Source organism: Pyrus communis, chromosome 5 (assembly GCF_041283825.1).
Source record: "Pyrus communis isolate YQ-2024b chromosome 5, ASM4128382v1, whole genome shotgun sequence".
NCBI lineage: Eukaryota > Viridiplantae > Streptophyta > Magnoliopsida > Rosales > Rosaceae > Pyrus > Pyrus communis.
The window spans coordinates 26,674,865-26,691,620 of NC_142569.1; the positions used below are offsets into that span (position 1 = coordinate 26,674,865).

Below are 16,756 nucleotides of genomic sequence, written 5' to 3' on the forward strand. Positions count from 1 at the left end.
AATGAACGATACTTAGAAGCATTTTCACATGAGGGAGAGTTATGATCAAGTTTGGAGGTGCTGAGTGGGGTACTACAAGGTTTAGCTCCAATCATGTTGGCTTTGGATAATAGATCCAAGATGTATTTGGTATGGGATAGGAAGGTACCTGAGGAAGATCTTTTAACTTCAAGACCAAGAAAGTAGTGGAGAGGTCCAAGGTCCTTGATTGGGAACATGGAGCTGAGTTGCTGAATTACTTGTCGACATGCTGCAGAATTAAAACCAGTGACCAAAATATCATCAACACAGACAAGAATGAAAATTATATCTGGAACCTTTTTGATAAACAACGAATGATCACTTGGAGATTCAATAAAGCCAAGAGAGTGAAGAGCACCATGAAACTTCTCATACCAAGCTCTCGGAGCTTGTTTTAAACCATATAAGGATCTATGCAAGTGACATACATGAAATGGCTTAGTTGAATCTTCAAATCTAAGAGGTTGTTGCATGAAAATTGATTCATTGAGTGTCCCATGTAAAAGGGCATTGCTAACATAAAGTTAGTTCAAAAACCAATCAAATTGAGCTGCAAGAGTAAGGAGAAGTATAATGGTAGCTGGTTTAGCTATAGGACTAAAAGTTTTAGTGTAATCTAAACTTTCCTATTGATTGAACCACTTAGCAACTAGCCGGGTTTTGTACCTGTCTATAGTGCCATCGGGCTTTCTCTTGATTCGGAAGATCCATTTGCAACCTACAATATTCTGTGATGAAGACTTAGGAACAAGAAACCATGTTCTAGTGTTGATAAGAGCATGGACTTCCTCTTGCATTGCTTGGCGCCAATGAGGGTACTTTGAGGCTTCAAGGTAGATGTTGGGTATGTAGTCCACTGAGAGATGGGTGGGTAAGGGGTGTTTAGTGGTAGTGAAAGCTTGAGGTTTGGAGATGCCAGATTTAGACCTTGTTTGCATTTAATGAGTGTTAGTGGGTTGAATAAGGTTGGTGGGAATAGGATCTGAAATTGCCACTGGAGGACTTGAGGTGGTACTGGGGGAATGTATATGGGAAATGAAAGGTGGAATGGAGAAGGACATAGTTGGTGAAGTGGTATTAACAGGTGTAGGCGAAAAAGTAAACGTAAAAGTAAAAGTGGATGGTGTAGCGGATCTAGATCGAGTATGCGAGGTTGGAGATGGGGTTGTGGAGTTTGACATATGGTGGAATGGAAAACTGGATTCATTGAAAAGAACGTGCCTTGAAATGTACACCTTATTGGTTGCAGGATCAAGACACTTGTATCCTTATGATTTAGGCTGTAGCCGAGAAATACATATGCCTTACTTTTAGGATCTAGCTTCGAGGAAGTATAGGGCTTGAGCCATGGGAAACAGGCATAACCAAAGACCTTTAAAAATTCATAGTTTGGTGTTAGATGATACAGAGATTCCCAAGGAGATTGTCTGGATGCAGTGGGCAATCTGTTAATAAGATAAATTGCTGTGTTAAATGCCTCAACCCAATATATGTGTGGCACTTTAGAAGCTGCAAAAAGAGTGTGAGCATTTTCAACTAAGTGACAATGCCTCACCCTTGCATCTTTAGGTGTCTGTTTCACTACCTTGGTCCTTATATCAAACACAAATGAATGAGTCAATCTTTGGAATGTGTCTTTTTCGGTTATAGTGTTAACCACAAAGGTATTGTTGATTAGATCCCATCATTGGTCGTGTCTACGACTTTAGGCATGTTTTATTTAACAAATTATAATTCCTTTTTCTCTTTGCAGGTTTCATCTCCCTTTTATCTCATTGAACTAGACATTCAACTTACTTCTCTTTTTATTGCCTCTCTGCCAGCACTTCAGGCCCTAGGCCTACAATCTAGCCCCCTCTGCTTTAGCCACGGTTTACAGTATGCAACTTTAGCCCTAGCTTCATCTCATGTACACATGTCCCTGCGGCAGCCAATCCTTACTGCACCCTTTACGATATCATTTCATCAATCGTCCAGGTATTCTTCTTTTCTTTGTAATGTTGTTCTTGTTATGTTTGAAGCTGCTCTAATTGCTGATGCATAACCTTCTATTTCTTCGTGTTTAGAGCCAACATGTCACCTTATGTGCACCATTCTTCACGATGGATTTCCAAACCAAGTTCTGCACTAACGGCATCGTAAGATATCATCTCCTTCGTGCTTTAGTTGTTGCTGCTTATATTTTGGAACCGACTTGTTTTACCTAGGCTTATAAACATGTTGAATGGTGGAATGCTAAGTCTGAGGACAATCCATACTCTCTTAAAAATTTCCAGATGGACCTTGGTTTCGTCGATTCCTTCTCAAAATCTTGGGGGTTGTAAATGGGTGCTTTGCATAAAATGAAAATCCAATGGGAGCATCTAGCCATACAAAGCTCATCTAGTCGCCAAAGGGTTTCACCAATAACTAGGTATTGATTATGATGATACGTTCAGCCCAGCCGTCAACCCCTCTATGATTTGCACATTCACATTCTAGGGGTCTCTCGTGGTTGGTCCCTTCGTCAATTACATGTTCAGAATGTTTTTTCTGCATGGCTTATTCAAAGAACATCTATATGAAATAGCCCCCCTGGCTTCATCGATCCTTCTCGACCACACTATGTTTGCAAACTTCATAAGGCTCTTTACAGGTTTTCAGCGAAGTCAGGCAGATTTTTCTCGGTTTGTTTTTTTATCATGGATCTCACACTATGTTTCTTCTTCTATATGTGGATGACATTGTTGTAACCGGAAGTGTTTCATTTATTCCTTATGATTTATTAATGTTATTTGCTTTGCTTTTGACATTAAGGACCTTGACCCTCTTAGCTATTTATTGGGGGCTTTAGGTTTACTTTCTTAATAACAGCCTTCACTTATTTCAGTTCAAATATGTGTATGATCTCCTCCATTGTCATAGCATGCTTGATTGCAAGCGAACAACCACTCCACTAGCCGACAAAGTCCCTTTATTTGCTTTTGATGGTGAACTTTGTCCACTCCTGCCACTGACCGTGAATTAGTGGGTTGCCTCCAATTGGGCCCCGGACGGTCGCCCTGCCCTCACTGGGCCTGGGCCGCCCCTGCCTCCAATATCTTACTATGACTCTGATGCGAGAATTATACGCACACAAATTAAACCCTCTTTTTGACAATTGTAGTATAGATATAAGTAGGGATCGTTCTTAACCGGGGATTAGGAGGGATTGCAAAATCACTTGGAAACTGACTCAAAAACGTAAAATCAAGTTTAAAACACTAAACTAGACTCAAAGAATGCAAAACTAAGCACTTAAAACACTAAAACAAATCAAAAGACTCAAAACAGCCCCAAGACACTCAAAACTGCCTTAAAAACACTTTCTGGGCAGTTTTGAGCACTTTGGTGAATTTGGACGAATTTGTGTAACAAATTGAATCAAAACTCTTATAAACACAAACTAAGACACTTTCTAACTAAATTGGACAATAAAGTAAAGGGGGATTGAGTTTTGGACGAAATTAAACTAAATGCACAGATTGCAATTTAAAACAGAATGTAAATATGAATTTGTGATAGAATTGAATGGATGGGAAGCTAGCTAAGGGGTTCATCTCCACACATGTTATACTTGCATATAAAACGATTTCCAATTGCTTTTCAATAAACCATGAATTCTCAACGCCCCAGATTAACCGTGAATTGCACTAATTAACCCTCAGATTTTCCTAACGTTATTGAATTGGATGATTGCATACGACAACCCAAAGCATTCCCCACAAGTTCCCTATATGAACTGCATAATAGAGATACAAGCAAGAATCATTAAGTTCTTTGAAAACCATAAGCATTGACGAAGCACTCGTTACTATGAACTGCATGAAACTTATGCCAAGAATTTACTTAACGCAATTGAGCTCATCAACTTTTACTACTTGTGAATATAAGTTTGTAACGATTAGGTGAAACTCACTTATATTCTAGCGTCATATTCATGCATGAAAATTAAGCGTGCACTCCCAATAAACATACATAAATAAGTTATCAATCAAACAGTTAAACAAATTGAATTCACAACTTATGAAACGCAATTAGAAGTAATCAAATCATATTGCAAGCATAAACATGTATTTCGAATCCCCCCTAGCCAAGGGGGGGGTTTAGTTCCTCATACGTACAATACAAAGAGAATTGAAATTAAACATTGAAATCAAAGGAAAAGAAACACCTAAACATTCCAACAACTCAAACTTGAATTGTATGAACGTTTAGGCCCTCTTCTCTTCATCTTTGTTGCGGCACAAGGTCTAAGGATAGTGTTTTGCACGGCTTTAAGGGAAGTTTCTGGAGTGGTGGGTGAATGTATGGCAAGACTTGTGGAATTGGTGCTGGAAATGGATAAGAGGGCACGGCAATGGTTGTGTGATGGTGTTTGTGGCTGAATGGCAAGGGGATGTGGATGTGTGGAATGGAGTGAATGGATGAATTTCTGTGTTGAATGGGAATTCTCTTTTGTGGCTGCAATGGATGCTTATTTATAGGTGGATGAATGATTAAAAGAGGGAATATGACAGCTAGGAGGGAATGATTAAAGAGGGCTGCTAGGTTGGAATTGCATGTGGAATGGCTGGAATGAAGGAGTAATGCACGGCATAGGCTTGTTTGGGTGCATGTGGCTGCAAGCTAGGGTGAATGATGATGAATGCATGTGCAATGACAGCTAGGTTGGTTGTTTATTGAAGGGGGAAAGCTGGAAATGCAAGGGAATGTGCACGGCAATGATGGGTTCTTTGGTGATGAATGTGGCTGCAAGGTGTGGATGATTATGGGTGCATGTGGGTGAATTATAGAATGGGAAAGAGTGGAATTGCAAAAGGAGAATGCATGTGCACGGCAATGATGGAATTAGGGGTGAATGTGCATGTGGAATGACAGCTAGGTTATGATGATGAATGCATGTGGATTAGGTTGGAAATGCAAGGGGAATGCACGGATTAGAGAGTTCTTTTGTTGATGATTGTGTTGGTGATGAATGTGGAGTGGCTGGAATGCAAGGGGGAAGGTATGGTTATGGTTATGATAAGTGGTAAGTGTATGGTTATGATAAGTGTATGATATGTGGTGACTATGGTTTGGTCTTCAATTTCGTCCATCTACTTGGCTTTAAGCATATGCAATCCATTTAATGCCCCAAACTACTCCAAAATGCACCAAAATGCACTTTCTTGCTCCTTTAGCCCTTTGGACCTACAAACACACGAAAATAGCTTAAAGTACTAAAATTACTAAGTACTAGCAACATAAATGCAAGAAAACAAGCAAACTAAGGCGCATAAATATGCTCCTATTAGACTCACCCGGATCTTGTAAGATTATGAACACGAGACAAGATATTTCAAGCTAGTGGATTAAGTCCAATTGGCATAAGAAAACCTTATAAGAATTGGTAGATTGATTCCATTTGATGGAGGATTCAATCTTATGTTAGAATTGATATGAGATAGAAAGTACAAGTAGTTTTCTATGTGGATTCTAATAGGGAATTTTATTATGATATGAGAAGGATTATATATCTATATATATACATATACATATACATAACTAGTGATAATAACAATGAGGACAATTATACCAAGGGCAATGATGATTAGGATTGAATGAACTGTTAAATGAATTGTTGGAGGATAACCAGGATTAAATATGCTTTGAAACTAGTTGTTATAAATGAAAAAGAAGAATTGAACAAATGATTGATCGGTGTTTACCTTGAACTTGAGGTATTCGATGAATTGACTGTGAGTAAGAATTTTATGCCATTCAAAATTAGTTGTTCTGAAAATATTCTTCATAATGAAATTAATGAATTCAAAATAATGATGCAAATATAATTTGAAAATAAGTTTTATTGCAAAATTACACTGAAACTTACAATTGATTTACTGACGATTGAGTCATCAAGTGAGAAAATGACTGATGAAAAGGATATTGGTGCATGCATGCATCCTTGACATTCTAAAATTAAAAGTGTTTACAATTTTTTATTTCTTTGGGTGCAGTGTGAACTCAAAGAAACTTTTGATTAAGAAAATAGTGGAAATTCCAAACTTGTTCCTTTATCCACCGTAGTCCACTTCTTATAGACTTGGAAAAGGGCTTGGAAGACTTGCTTTTACTATTTCATGAATGATGACTTGCTTTTCACTATTGATGAACCGTGGAAATTGTTAGAATAATTGCTTCTTTTATTGTGGAATCACGAGATGGAAGATTGAATGACTCCAAAATTTGTCAGAATCATTAGTGGGAACATGCTGGTTGATTGAATAATTCCATGGAATTATTGGTGCGAATAATGCCTAAACATCTTAACACTTCACATGGTTGATTTTGGAAAGATGACTGAAATTTTCACATGACTCTTATGCAAATGGGTCCTGGGAATCCTGGTAATCGGCCCACTTGGCTGACTGTGTTTTTTGGCTTGTTGAGTTGGATGGTTGTTGTGAGGATGTGTCTGAAGATTCGAAGTCTGCGGCTTCTTCTTGTTCTTCTTCAGTATGGAGCATCACTACTTCTGCAAGTAATTGTTGTGCTAAATCTTCAAGCTAAGTGGCTTTATTTTTCTTTGAGTCTGACGATTTGGAAGACTTGACTGTTCCGTTAAGGGATGAAGATGGACTAATGTTCGATAATGATTGTACCAGGATGATTGGCAATGATGGCTGTGTTGGTTATGTCGTAATGACTGGAGATGGAGTAATGGGAAATTCTGTGAGGACCTGATCGATTGTCTTCTCATGGTTGAATTTATCCCACTACTTGACTGATCTGGCTCTGTAGACTTCACTTGTTTCAACTTCATAATTCCACTTCATGATCCATGGGACTTTGTACTTGGCCATGAATATTGGGAGAAGTGTAATTCTGTAGTTGAATCGGCTTTTATCAAATTCTTATTGGAAACTGGCAAAAAGGACATGCATAAGTTCTTCTGGTAGGAGACTAGCTATTGGGCCTTGAGTTGACCACCATTTTGGGAACCATCCAAGAAAATTCAATTTGAAACTCTTTTTAAAATTAATGAACCATGAATGACTAAAATCTTCTGTTTGATGAAGAAAGACGTTAGTCCATGCATCAATGTAATTAAAGTAATTGTAACAGTTATTGGGAATGTGGACATATTGGGTATAAAGAGGTTTGGTTTTGTAAAGGGGGATTCCCCAATTTGATTCGTTTAAAAACCTTCCAATGTAAAGAGAATGATAGAGGATTTTGTTTTCATGGGTTTTGATGTAGAGAGGTTTAATTGAAATGGACTCAGTTTCACTGAGAATGGCTTGATAATATTTCAATGTTTTGTATGACTCTGCAGGGTGATAATGAAAGTTGGGTAGAATGATGGTTTTGGCTAATTTTTCTGGTGCTTGTTCTTGATTAAGATTAAAAGGGATACTGAAAAGATATTAACTGGGGTTTTTCTTGACGTATGGTGATGTTTTGGTATAACTAACTGGTTAAGATGATGATAATTTGTATGTTGGGGGTTAAATAAGGATCATATTGACTAACTAATGCCATTTGGTAATTTGGCCTAACGTTTCCTATTGTGGAACCTAAGGGAGTGAAACGGTTGGTAATGGCTAAGGCCAATGAAGAATACGGGCTTGATTCTTGTTTTACTGGTGGTGATGGTAAAGTGGTTGGAAGCCTCCTCTGATCAGGTCTTCTTGCTGTCATTCTTCCCTTATAGAAATTCTTTGGTTAGGAAATCAGGGATGCAATTTTGAGTACCTTTGATGTATTCGATTTCAAAATAAAAAATACTTAATATAGCTTGCCATCGTACAAAACTTTGTTTTGATGCAATGTCTTGAACATCTTTTTGTAAAACATGTTTTGTAGATTTGCAATCAACTCTGATTAAAAACTTTTGATTTAATAAATCATATTGAAATTTACTAATACTTAATACTATAGATAATATTTCTTTCTTAATAGTACTATAATTACTTCGTGCTGGATTCCATATTCCTAAATGGAAGCAAACAATTTGTTCAGGAGATCCGAACGAAATTGACTGTTTCAGAATACCTCCGTAACCAATTTCAGAGGCATCGGTTTCAACAATTTTGAAGGAATTAGGAGTTGAAATGCCAAGACAGGGCAAAGTATGAGTATTGGACCATGATGAGGGATTTTCTTCTAGACAATCAAACAAGGGTTTGCATTGTTATCCAAGATGTGGATAAAATTTTGCAACATAATTTAAAGATCCTAGAAATCTCTGTAATTGGGTTTTTTCAGTGACTTCATTTGGAAACTTATCTGCAGATTGAATTACTCTATCTATTGGTTGAATGGTTGACTGGTGGATATTGTATCCTAAAAACCTAATTTTGGTTTGGAATAACTTAATTTTGGTTGCCGAGACAACTAATCCATTTGACTTAATTATCCTAGCAAACATGTTTAAGTGTTTCCAATGCTCATCTATTGATTTGGAATAAATGAGAACCTCATGAATGTAAACAATTGAGAAATGACTATATTGATTAACTATTTCGTTCATGATATTCTGAAATTCACTGGGGGCATTGTGACATCCCACATCGCCCAAGGGAGTGATCCTTATATGTATATTCCCATCCCTACCTAGTACGAGGCCTTTTGGGAGCTCACTGGCTTCGAGTTCCGTAGGAACTCTGAAGTTAAGCGAGAAGCGCGCGAGAGCAATCCCATGATGGGTGACCCACTGGGAAGTTGCTCGTGAGTTCCCAAAAACAAAACCGTGAGGGAATGGTAAGCCCAAAGCGGACAATATCGTGCTACGGTGGTGGAGCGGGCCCGGGAAGTGGTCCCCCCCCCCGGCTCGGGATGTGACAATTTGGTATCAGAGCCTAACCCTGGTCGCGTGTGTGCCGACGAGGACGTCGGGCCCCTAAGGGGGGTGGATTGTGACATCCCACATCGCCCAGGAGAGTGATCCTTAAATGTATATTCTCATCTCTACCTAGCACGAGGCCTTTTGGGAGCTCACTGGCTTCGAGTTCAGTAGGAACTCTGAAGTTAAGCGAGAAGGGGGCTAGAGCAATCCCATGATGGTTGACCTACTGGGAAGTTGCTCGTGAGTTCCCAAAAACAAAACCGTGAGGGAATGGGAAGCCCAAAGCGGACAATATCGTGCTACGGTGATGGAGCGGGCCCGGGAAGTGATCCGCCCCGGGCTGGGATGTGACAGGCATTCTTAAGACGGAATGGCATTACATTCCATTCATAATGACCAAAAGGAGTGACAAATGCTGTTTTGTATTTATCATCCTCATGAATTTGAATCTGCCAAAATCCAAACTTCATATCGAATTTTGAGAAGATTACAGTTTGGCTAAAGGCTGGTTTGGTATTGTTGTGCTTTGAAAAAAAAAAACTACTGTTGTGTTGTGAGAATAAGTTCATTTTTGCTGCTTCATGTTTTCAGCTTTTTTTCATCCAAAATTGTGAAAATAAGTTGTTTTAAAGTGTTTACCAAACACCATTTTGAGCTTAGCTTTTTTTTATACCCACTTTTTATAAAAGCACCTCAGTACCAAACCAGTACTAAGCCTTTTAATTAAATCTCTTTTATTAGGAATTGGATACCTTATCCATTCCAAGACTTCATTAAGAGGCTTGTAATTAATGACTAACCTGTGAGTTCCTCTTTCTAATTCAACGTTCTTTCGGACGTAGAAAGCAAGACAAGACCAGGGCGATTTACTTTCGTAATGATTCCTTTATTGAGAAGTTCTTGAATTTCTGTTTTGCAGAATTCCATAACTTCTTGACTCATTTGGATTGGTTTGGCTTTTGTTGATATTTTCTTTTCATTAAATTCCTTATTGTAAGGAAGTTTAACAATACGTTGTTTTCTGTGCCAAAAGTCGTTGGGAATATCCGAACAAATTTCATTAACAAGTTTCTTTTGAAAGTTGTCAATGCTTTGTAACAAAGATTTGTTTGTTAATTGTTCTTCAATTCTTTTGTAATTAATTTCTTCTTTTAAGAAATTAATTTGTTGTGATTTTTCAGTAACTAGATTGATGGTTTTGAGATGCTATCTTTTTGTAATTGTCTTAATTTTTTGAGATCTGTTTCCGTGCAGATCTCAAATGTGATTTTTTGTCCTAACATTTTGGTGGTTATATAGTTATGGTGTACCTTAAAAGGATATAGGAGAGTTATGAAGGGGAGACATAAAATGATTGGGTTGGAAATGTTTTTTTATCAAAACAAATGGAGTTTTAAAACAAACATGAGCTTTTGGGATTTCATATTTTAACTGCATTGGTGACTGATTTGCAGCACTAAGAATTTCTGTTGATTTATGGAAATACTTAGTAGGAATTAAACCTTCTTGAATACAATTCAAGTCTGTGCCTGAGTCAATTAAGGCAATTGTTTCTAATTGGAAATCTTCAATTATTATTTTTATTTTAGAACACCATTTTTGAATCCTAATTTTTTTTTTTTGTTTGTAGTAATCCTAAAACTAGGTTTTTTGTTGGATTTTCTATGCATTTGGATTCTGACCCTTGGTCGGAGGAAGAACTATTGTGTTCTTCATCATTATTGCCAATGAGTGCTTGTGTTTGGATACTACTGAGATGTGAGTAAATTTCTATGTTTTCTGATTTTAAGGACTTAATTTCTTCCTTAATTTTGTTAACTTCTCTTTGTAGATCTTTGACTGTAATTTCTTTCTTAGCCTTATTAAATCTTTCCAAGGTTGTGTTAAGACAGATGTTTGGGGCCACTTGGGGTTGACTAGTATTGGCTTCTTCAAGGGAGACCAACTTCTTAAGTTTCTTTAAATAAAATGACTTTAGTTCAAGGTCATCTACTTTGCTGATTAACTCGATAAGACGATCTTCTTGTTCTTCTTGTTTATTGAGGACTGAAATCTTTTTACAACAAGTATCAGTGCATCCTATTTTAATATCGGGGGATGAAAGACTACTTGAGGAATTCTTGGAAGAGGACGAATTAGAACTTAAATCATCTTCGAATTGATATGGTCTATGTCTCTTAATTCTAAGACCTAGATTAGCTGGGTTTTCTCTTCCTCAGAGATTTTTGACTGGTTATTGTTTTCTTGACTCTAAATTTATTTGCATAATGACCGAATTTGCCACACTTGTAGCAATTTATTTTTTGTTCTTGGTTCTTGGAGTGAAATTTTCTTCTCATAAAATTTATTTGTTTCAAAATTCTTATTTTTGAATTTGTTATATTTGGGATGTCTCTTATTGGAGTACCTATTTGGGTACCTATTGTAGGCTTCTGATTTTTTCCTTTTGTTGGATGGAGCAATAGGAGGTAATCCATATTGTTCACAAAATGTTCCTAATTTGTATTTGGCTATTGACTTGTCTTTGTTGACTTGTTTGGTAATTTTCATATCAATACACATTTTCAATCCTTCTTTATGGATAATATTAATAATATTTCCATAAGTAAGGTTGATATGGTATGATACCTTCTTCATTAACTAAAACATTTCTAATTTTATGGGCAAATAGATTTGGTAATCCATTAATGAATTTTTCTTTCCAAAATGGTTGATTACTATCCTCTCTAAGCATGACTCTAGACATGAAAGCATCTTTGTACCATCTAAAATCAATTAGGGTTGGACATCTTAAGTTACTAAGTTGTTCATGAATTCTAGAGGTGACATTACTGAGTGTCCTTATGAAATGTTCTATAATGTTAAAAAGTAATGTGTTGATTGCATCTGGGACTCTTCGTCCTATATGCTCATCAAAGATGGGTGTTCCATCTTCGTCTCTTTTGACTGCATTGTTAATTTCATTTCTTGATTGTTCAGTGAGATGTTTTTCCCACTAGGAATGAAGCATTCCTATAAATATAGTGACCAAAAGATCGACAACTTGTGTTTCACTGAGGTTATGATTGGTAATATAACTATTAGCAACAATGGAGATGTGTTGTAATTTATTCAAAAGTTCTTGTTCTGATAATCCATCTATGTTCCATTCATAGAGTTTATCAGCTGAGACTGAGAATTGGTTTTGGATGTTTCTTTCCTCAAATTGAATATCCGGAGGTGTTGGCCTTGGATACCAATTTTTGGCAAGAATTGTTGGGTTAACTCTTTTTTCTTTTGTGATTTAATTTAGTTCAAGATTTTGAAAATCTTTTTCTACGTTTCTGATGGAATTTGTTTCATTTTCTCCTTCTAAATCCCATGTAAAAAGTTGTTTCTGGTTGAGATTCATCCGGATGTTGTAAAACATTGACTGTTTTTTCTTGTTTTAATTCTTGTAACATTTGATCTATTTTTTGATTTATGGAAATTGTTTTTAAAGCTATTGTGCTAGAGGAAGACTCTGGGAAGTTGACTAAGGGTTTTTCCCTAATTGTTGGTTTTGGTTGAGAAAGTCTATATATTTTGGTTTCTATTTTGTCTAATTGTTTTCCTATGGCGTGTAGAGTCTAGTTTGTGAATTTGTTTTGGTTGATAACTGGCTTGACTCCTGCATTTTCTTTTGGAAGTTTGAAAGGAGTGGTTGGTACTTGTGTGTTTGCAGCTGTAATTAAAATTGTTTTTTGTGGAGGTGGCTAGAAGAGACTATGGTTTTGTCTTCTTTAATCCAATTTTGATGATGACTTCTAAATTCTTTTCAGACTCGTAATATTTTTCAATGAAATCGAAGAAAAATACTTCAAATTTGTGCTTTTTCATGAAATTGGTCGATTTAGCATAAATGTCCAATTTTTGTTGTTTTGTATATATATTTCGAAAAATATTCCTTCTGGGAATATTTTCTATTGCTTCGATGTCAGCATTGAGTTTCTTCCATCGAATTTTGAATGGTTTGTTCAGTATGAGTAATTGGTGGTTAATTTGACTTGCTTCGAACTCAAATTTTGTTGGAAAGGTTTGTTCTCTTGGTTCTGAGTGTTAGGTTGGTATCGTGGGTGAGTTACCTGAGAGGTTGTTTCTAACGATTTTAGTTTTATGTTGATCAAGTCATTAATTAATTCTTGTTGGATGACTGCTGAGCTAGTTTCTACTTCTTTTAATTTTCTATTAACTAAAGAATTGATTAAATCTTGATCTCGACCCACCATATCGGCTGATGTGGATCCAGAAAAAGAATTCCTACTTGGTTCTAAAGATTTGTGTGATTGGGTTAACTCGTGTAAGTGGACACTAGATTTTCTGGCTAGACGGTCAAAGTTGATTTTAACTGTTCTGTCAAAATATTGTTCTGTGTTGTCTAGGTTGACTAAACTATTTTGGATACTAACCGGCATACTTTCATTAATCAAACACCAGTCTGAAGGCAAACTGCTATATGACCACCTAATGGTTTTGGGTATTTTGATGTTAGCGTTTTCTTGATTAGTTTGGATTAGGAGTGTATGGTCTCTAGGACTTTTAACTAAGGCTTGGAAATTCATGTTTGTTCCTATGACTTTATAATAGACTCTGAAAATTAAAGCTAATGGTTGGACTCCTTCAAGGACTTGGCACCCTGAAGTTTTTATGTTTAATGTGAGTAGTTTCAGCATCTGGGGGTCTGAAAGATTTATTGTGAGATTTGGCAAATAATCAAAATGAATTGGTCCATGGTAAAGACTTGATTTAATCATTCCAAAAATGTTATCATTAAGGTTAGTGAATCTTGCATCTCGGAGACATAACAAAACAGAGGTATTGAGGCCTCTTCTTGTTAAGGGCTTGACTAGTATTTGGACTAGACCTATGTGAATGTAATTGTAACCATCTTTTGTATGAGTTTTGATTTGTTCTGGTGTGAATAATTGACAAGTTTCATGTTCTTTATTAAGAGCATACGCTTTTTCAACTTTTTTGACGTGGTGTCACTTCTAAAAGAGGCTACTAACCATTTCTTTTTGTAAATGTTTTTACTAGAAACCTTGGGGATATTCCAATCGCCAAAGTCGACACTGTCATCTGTTTGAAATTCTAATTTTTGTTCTTGATTTACTATGTCTGGAATCCTACTTAACTGGATCTGGAGCTAGTGCTGGCAGTTGAATTAGATCTAAATAATCTACTCATATTGTTCAAAATGCAAGTTTTCAATATGCAGAAAATCTTACTGGCTTTACCTTTCTCGCGTATTTGCTAAACTCCCTCTCCACTCATGCGATCCGCTCATGCCAATCTTATGGACTTCTTATTTGGAACATGCCTTACTGTTTGGGTTGAGAGTACAATCCTACGTAGAAGGTTAACAAATAAGATAAGTTGTAAATGAAAACTGAACGATGAATAAATGTAGTGACTAAAAAGATGATAATTGTCCTAATCGTTATTAACAATTCATATATATATATATATATATATATATATATATGGTGATCTCTGCTCTCACAAATTAATGCTCATATTGGCACTATGTCCTATTCCTAGTTTTAAGCACAAGGCAATCAGACAGAGATGAAAAGATCACTAGCTACAAGCTTTGTTTCCCGCATTCATGGCTTCCTCTGGTGCGAATTCATCAGGTCAGTGCTCTACAATGTTTTCATAGGCTTAAGCTTTTGTGATTTATTTGGCTGTGATATTAGTAACTTGATAGATCATGTGGTGTTAAAGTTTACATGTGGTATCACAGCCATAGATTTAAGTTCTTAAATTCAATCGACAAAATCTATTGAATAAAATAAATAAATAAATAAATAAAAATAAATAAATAAATAAATAAAAAAAAGACAACTTCAGTTGTCAGGTTTCGAGACGGGTTCTAGTTACTTGAAATAAATCTGGAATTACACAACACGGTGCATTTGAATAAAAAAAAAAAGGTTATTCAAAATTTTTTGACCATTAGAACTCGAAAGCCTGCATTTTGTTTGGGTTTTTCTGGGATTTAGGAAATTGAATATCATATCTTTGTTCAGACTTCCTTGTTCTCTCTTCTTTGCAATTTTGTGCCTTGTCATTCTGGCTATTGAATATATCTGCTTTTTCCTTCCGCTGCGTGATGTTTGACTTTTCATTCATCAGGATATGTATTCTGAAACCCAGACAATTAACATGAAATCCGAGTTTAGTTTCGCTTTAAATTTGCGTAAGTTTGATTAGAATTATATAACAAAACCTATCGTTAATTTTGATTCAAACTAATTCATCAGTGGGCATATGAATTGATCACCTATAAAGGATATATTCAGTTTTAATTTTCATTGAATAAGGTATTCAGTTCCTCAATTGATGTTTATATTTAACTTTTGACTATTTCGTATGAGGTGAATACCTTCTTGTGAATGAGATGAATTATTCTAGGATTAAATGCTATGCTTGCTTAAGTTTTCAATAAAACCGTTCATCCTACATGTGCTTATCAACTAAATTGTGTTGAGATTATATATATGGATAATAGTTGTGATGTCTTGATGTGCAATAGACTGAGGAATGAACTCAGGACTCTAAAGTTTATATTGTGATTTGTATGTTCATCAGTGTCTACAATATCGATGAAGACCTTAAACTTGGCAAACATTCCAATCCTCACTAGTGGAAGCAACTACAAAAAATGGAGAAGAGATATACTCTTAATGAGTTTGATATAGTAATTGATAATCCCAAGCCTATTGTCACTGATCAAAGCACCAGGGCCGAGAAATCAGATCATGAAAGATACACAAGGGCTGGTAAAGTGGAACTTTCCATCTTGGAAAGTGGGATGATTGATACTATCAGAGGAGGAATGAAGAAACTACAGCTGGCTGTGGATTACATGACAACCATTGGAAAGAAGTTTAAGGAGTTTGAGAAAGCAGAAGTAAGTCAATACATGTCCTTGCTGACTACATAAAAAATTGAGGGCACTGGCTCCATAAGGGATCATATAATGAAGATGACAGATGCTGCTGAGAAATTGAATTCCATGGATGTAAACATCGGTGAGAAGCAGCTTGTGTTCATGATTCTTCAAGCCTTTCCTACTAAGTACAGTTAGTTAAAAGTCTCATACAACACACAAGATAACAGTTGGGATATAGATGAACTAATTGCACAATGTGTGCAAGAGGAAACTCAACAAAAGTAGGAGAAAGGCAAGGAGATTGAGGAAGTAAACTTTGTGCAATTTGGAAAAGAGAATAAACCATTCAACAATGGGGGTTCTTCTGGTCCTAAAAAGAATTCTAAATTCTCTAAGAATTCTAATAGGTTCAATGCGTCTGCTAAAGTGAATGACTCCCCTAGAAAATCTATCAAATTTAAAGCTAAACCTCAAGATGTGAATAAACTTAAGTGTTTTTGGTGTAAAACTAAGGGTCATTTAAAAGTCAATTGTGAAATTTTTAAAGATTTTTTAAAGAGCAAAGAAAAAGAACAAGTACTTGTCTGTGTTGAATCAAATCTTTGTGAAGTACCTGTTGATTCTTAATGGTTTGATATTGGATGTTTAGTGCATATAACTAACTCTTTAGAAGGTTTTCAAAAATAATAGGAAATTGGAAATGATTTATATAATGTTTTTGTTGGGGAAGGGACTAAAGTTACAGTAGATTCAATTGGGATTGTAAAAGTAAAATTGACTTCTAGTTTTGTTTTGTAGTTGAAGGATGTGTTATATGTGCCTAAGATGAGAAGGAACCTAATTTTCGCTTCTAAAATTGTAAAAATGGTCTCTCTTTTCTTGCTCACGAAGTGTGTTTAAAAATCTTTAACAAAAACTGTCTTGACACTATTTTAGGAACTGCTTTCTTGTCTGATAATTTGTGGCAT

The 16,756-nt window shown here is 36.0% G+C and overlaps 1 pseudogene; it reads left to right on the top strand.

The window, feature by feature from the left end:
- Positions 1–14,498: 14,498 nt before the first annotated feature.
- LOC148697038 (uncharacterized) lies at positions 14,499–15,983 on the top strand (annotated as a pseudogene).
- The last annotated feature ends 773 nt before the right edge of the window (positions 15,984–16,756 follow it).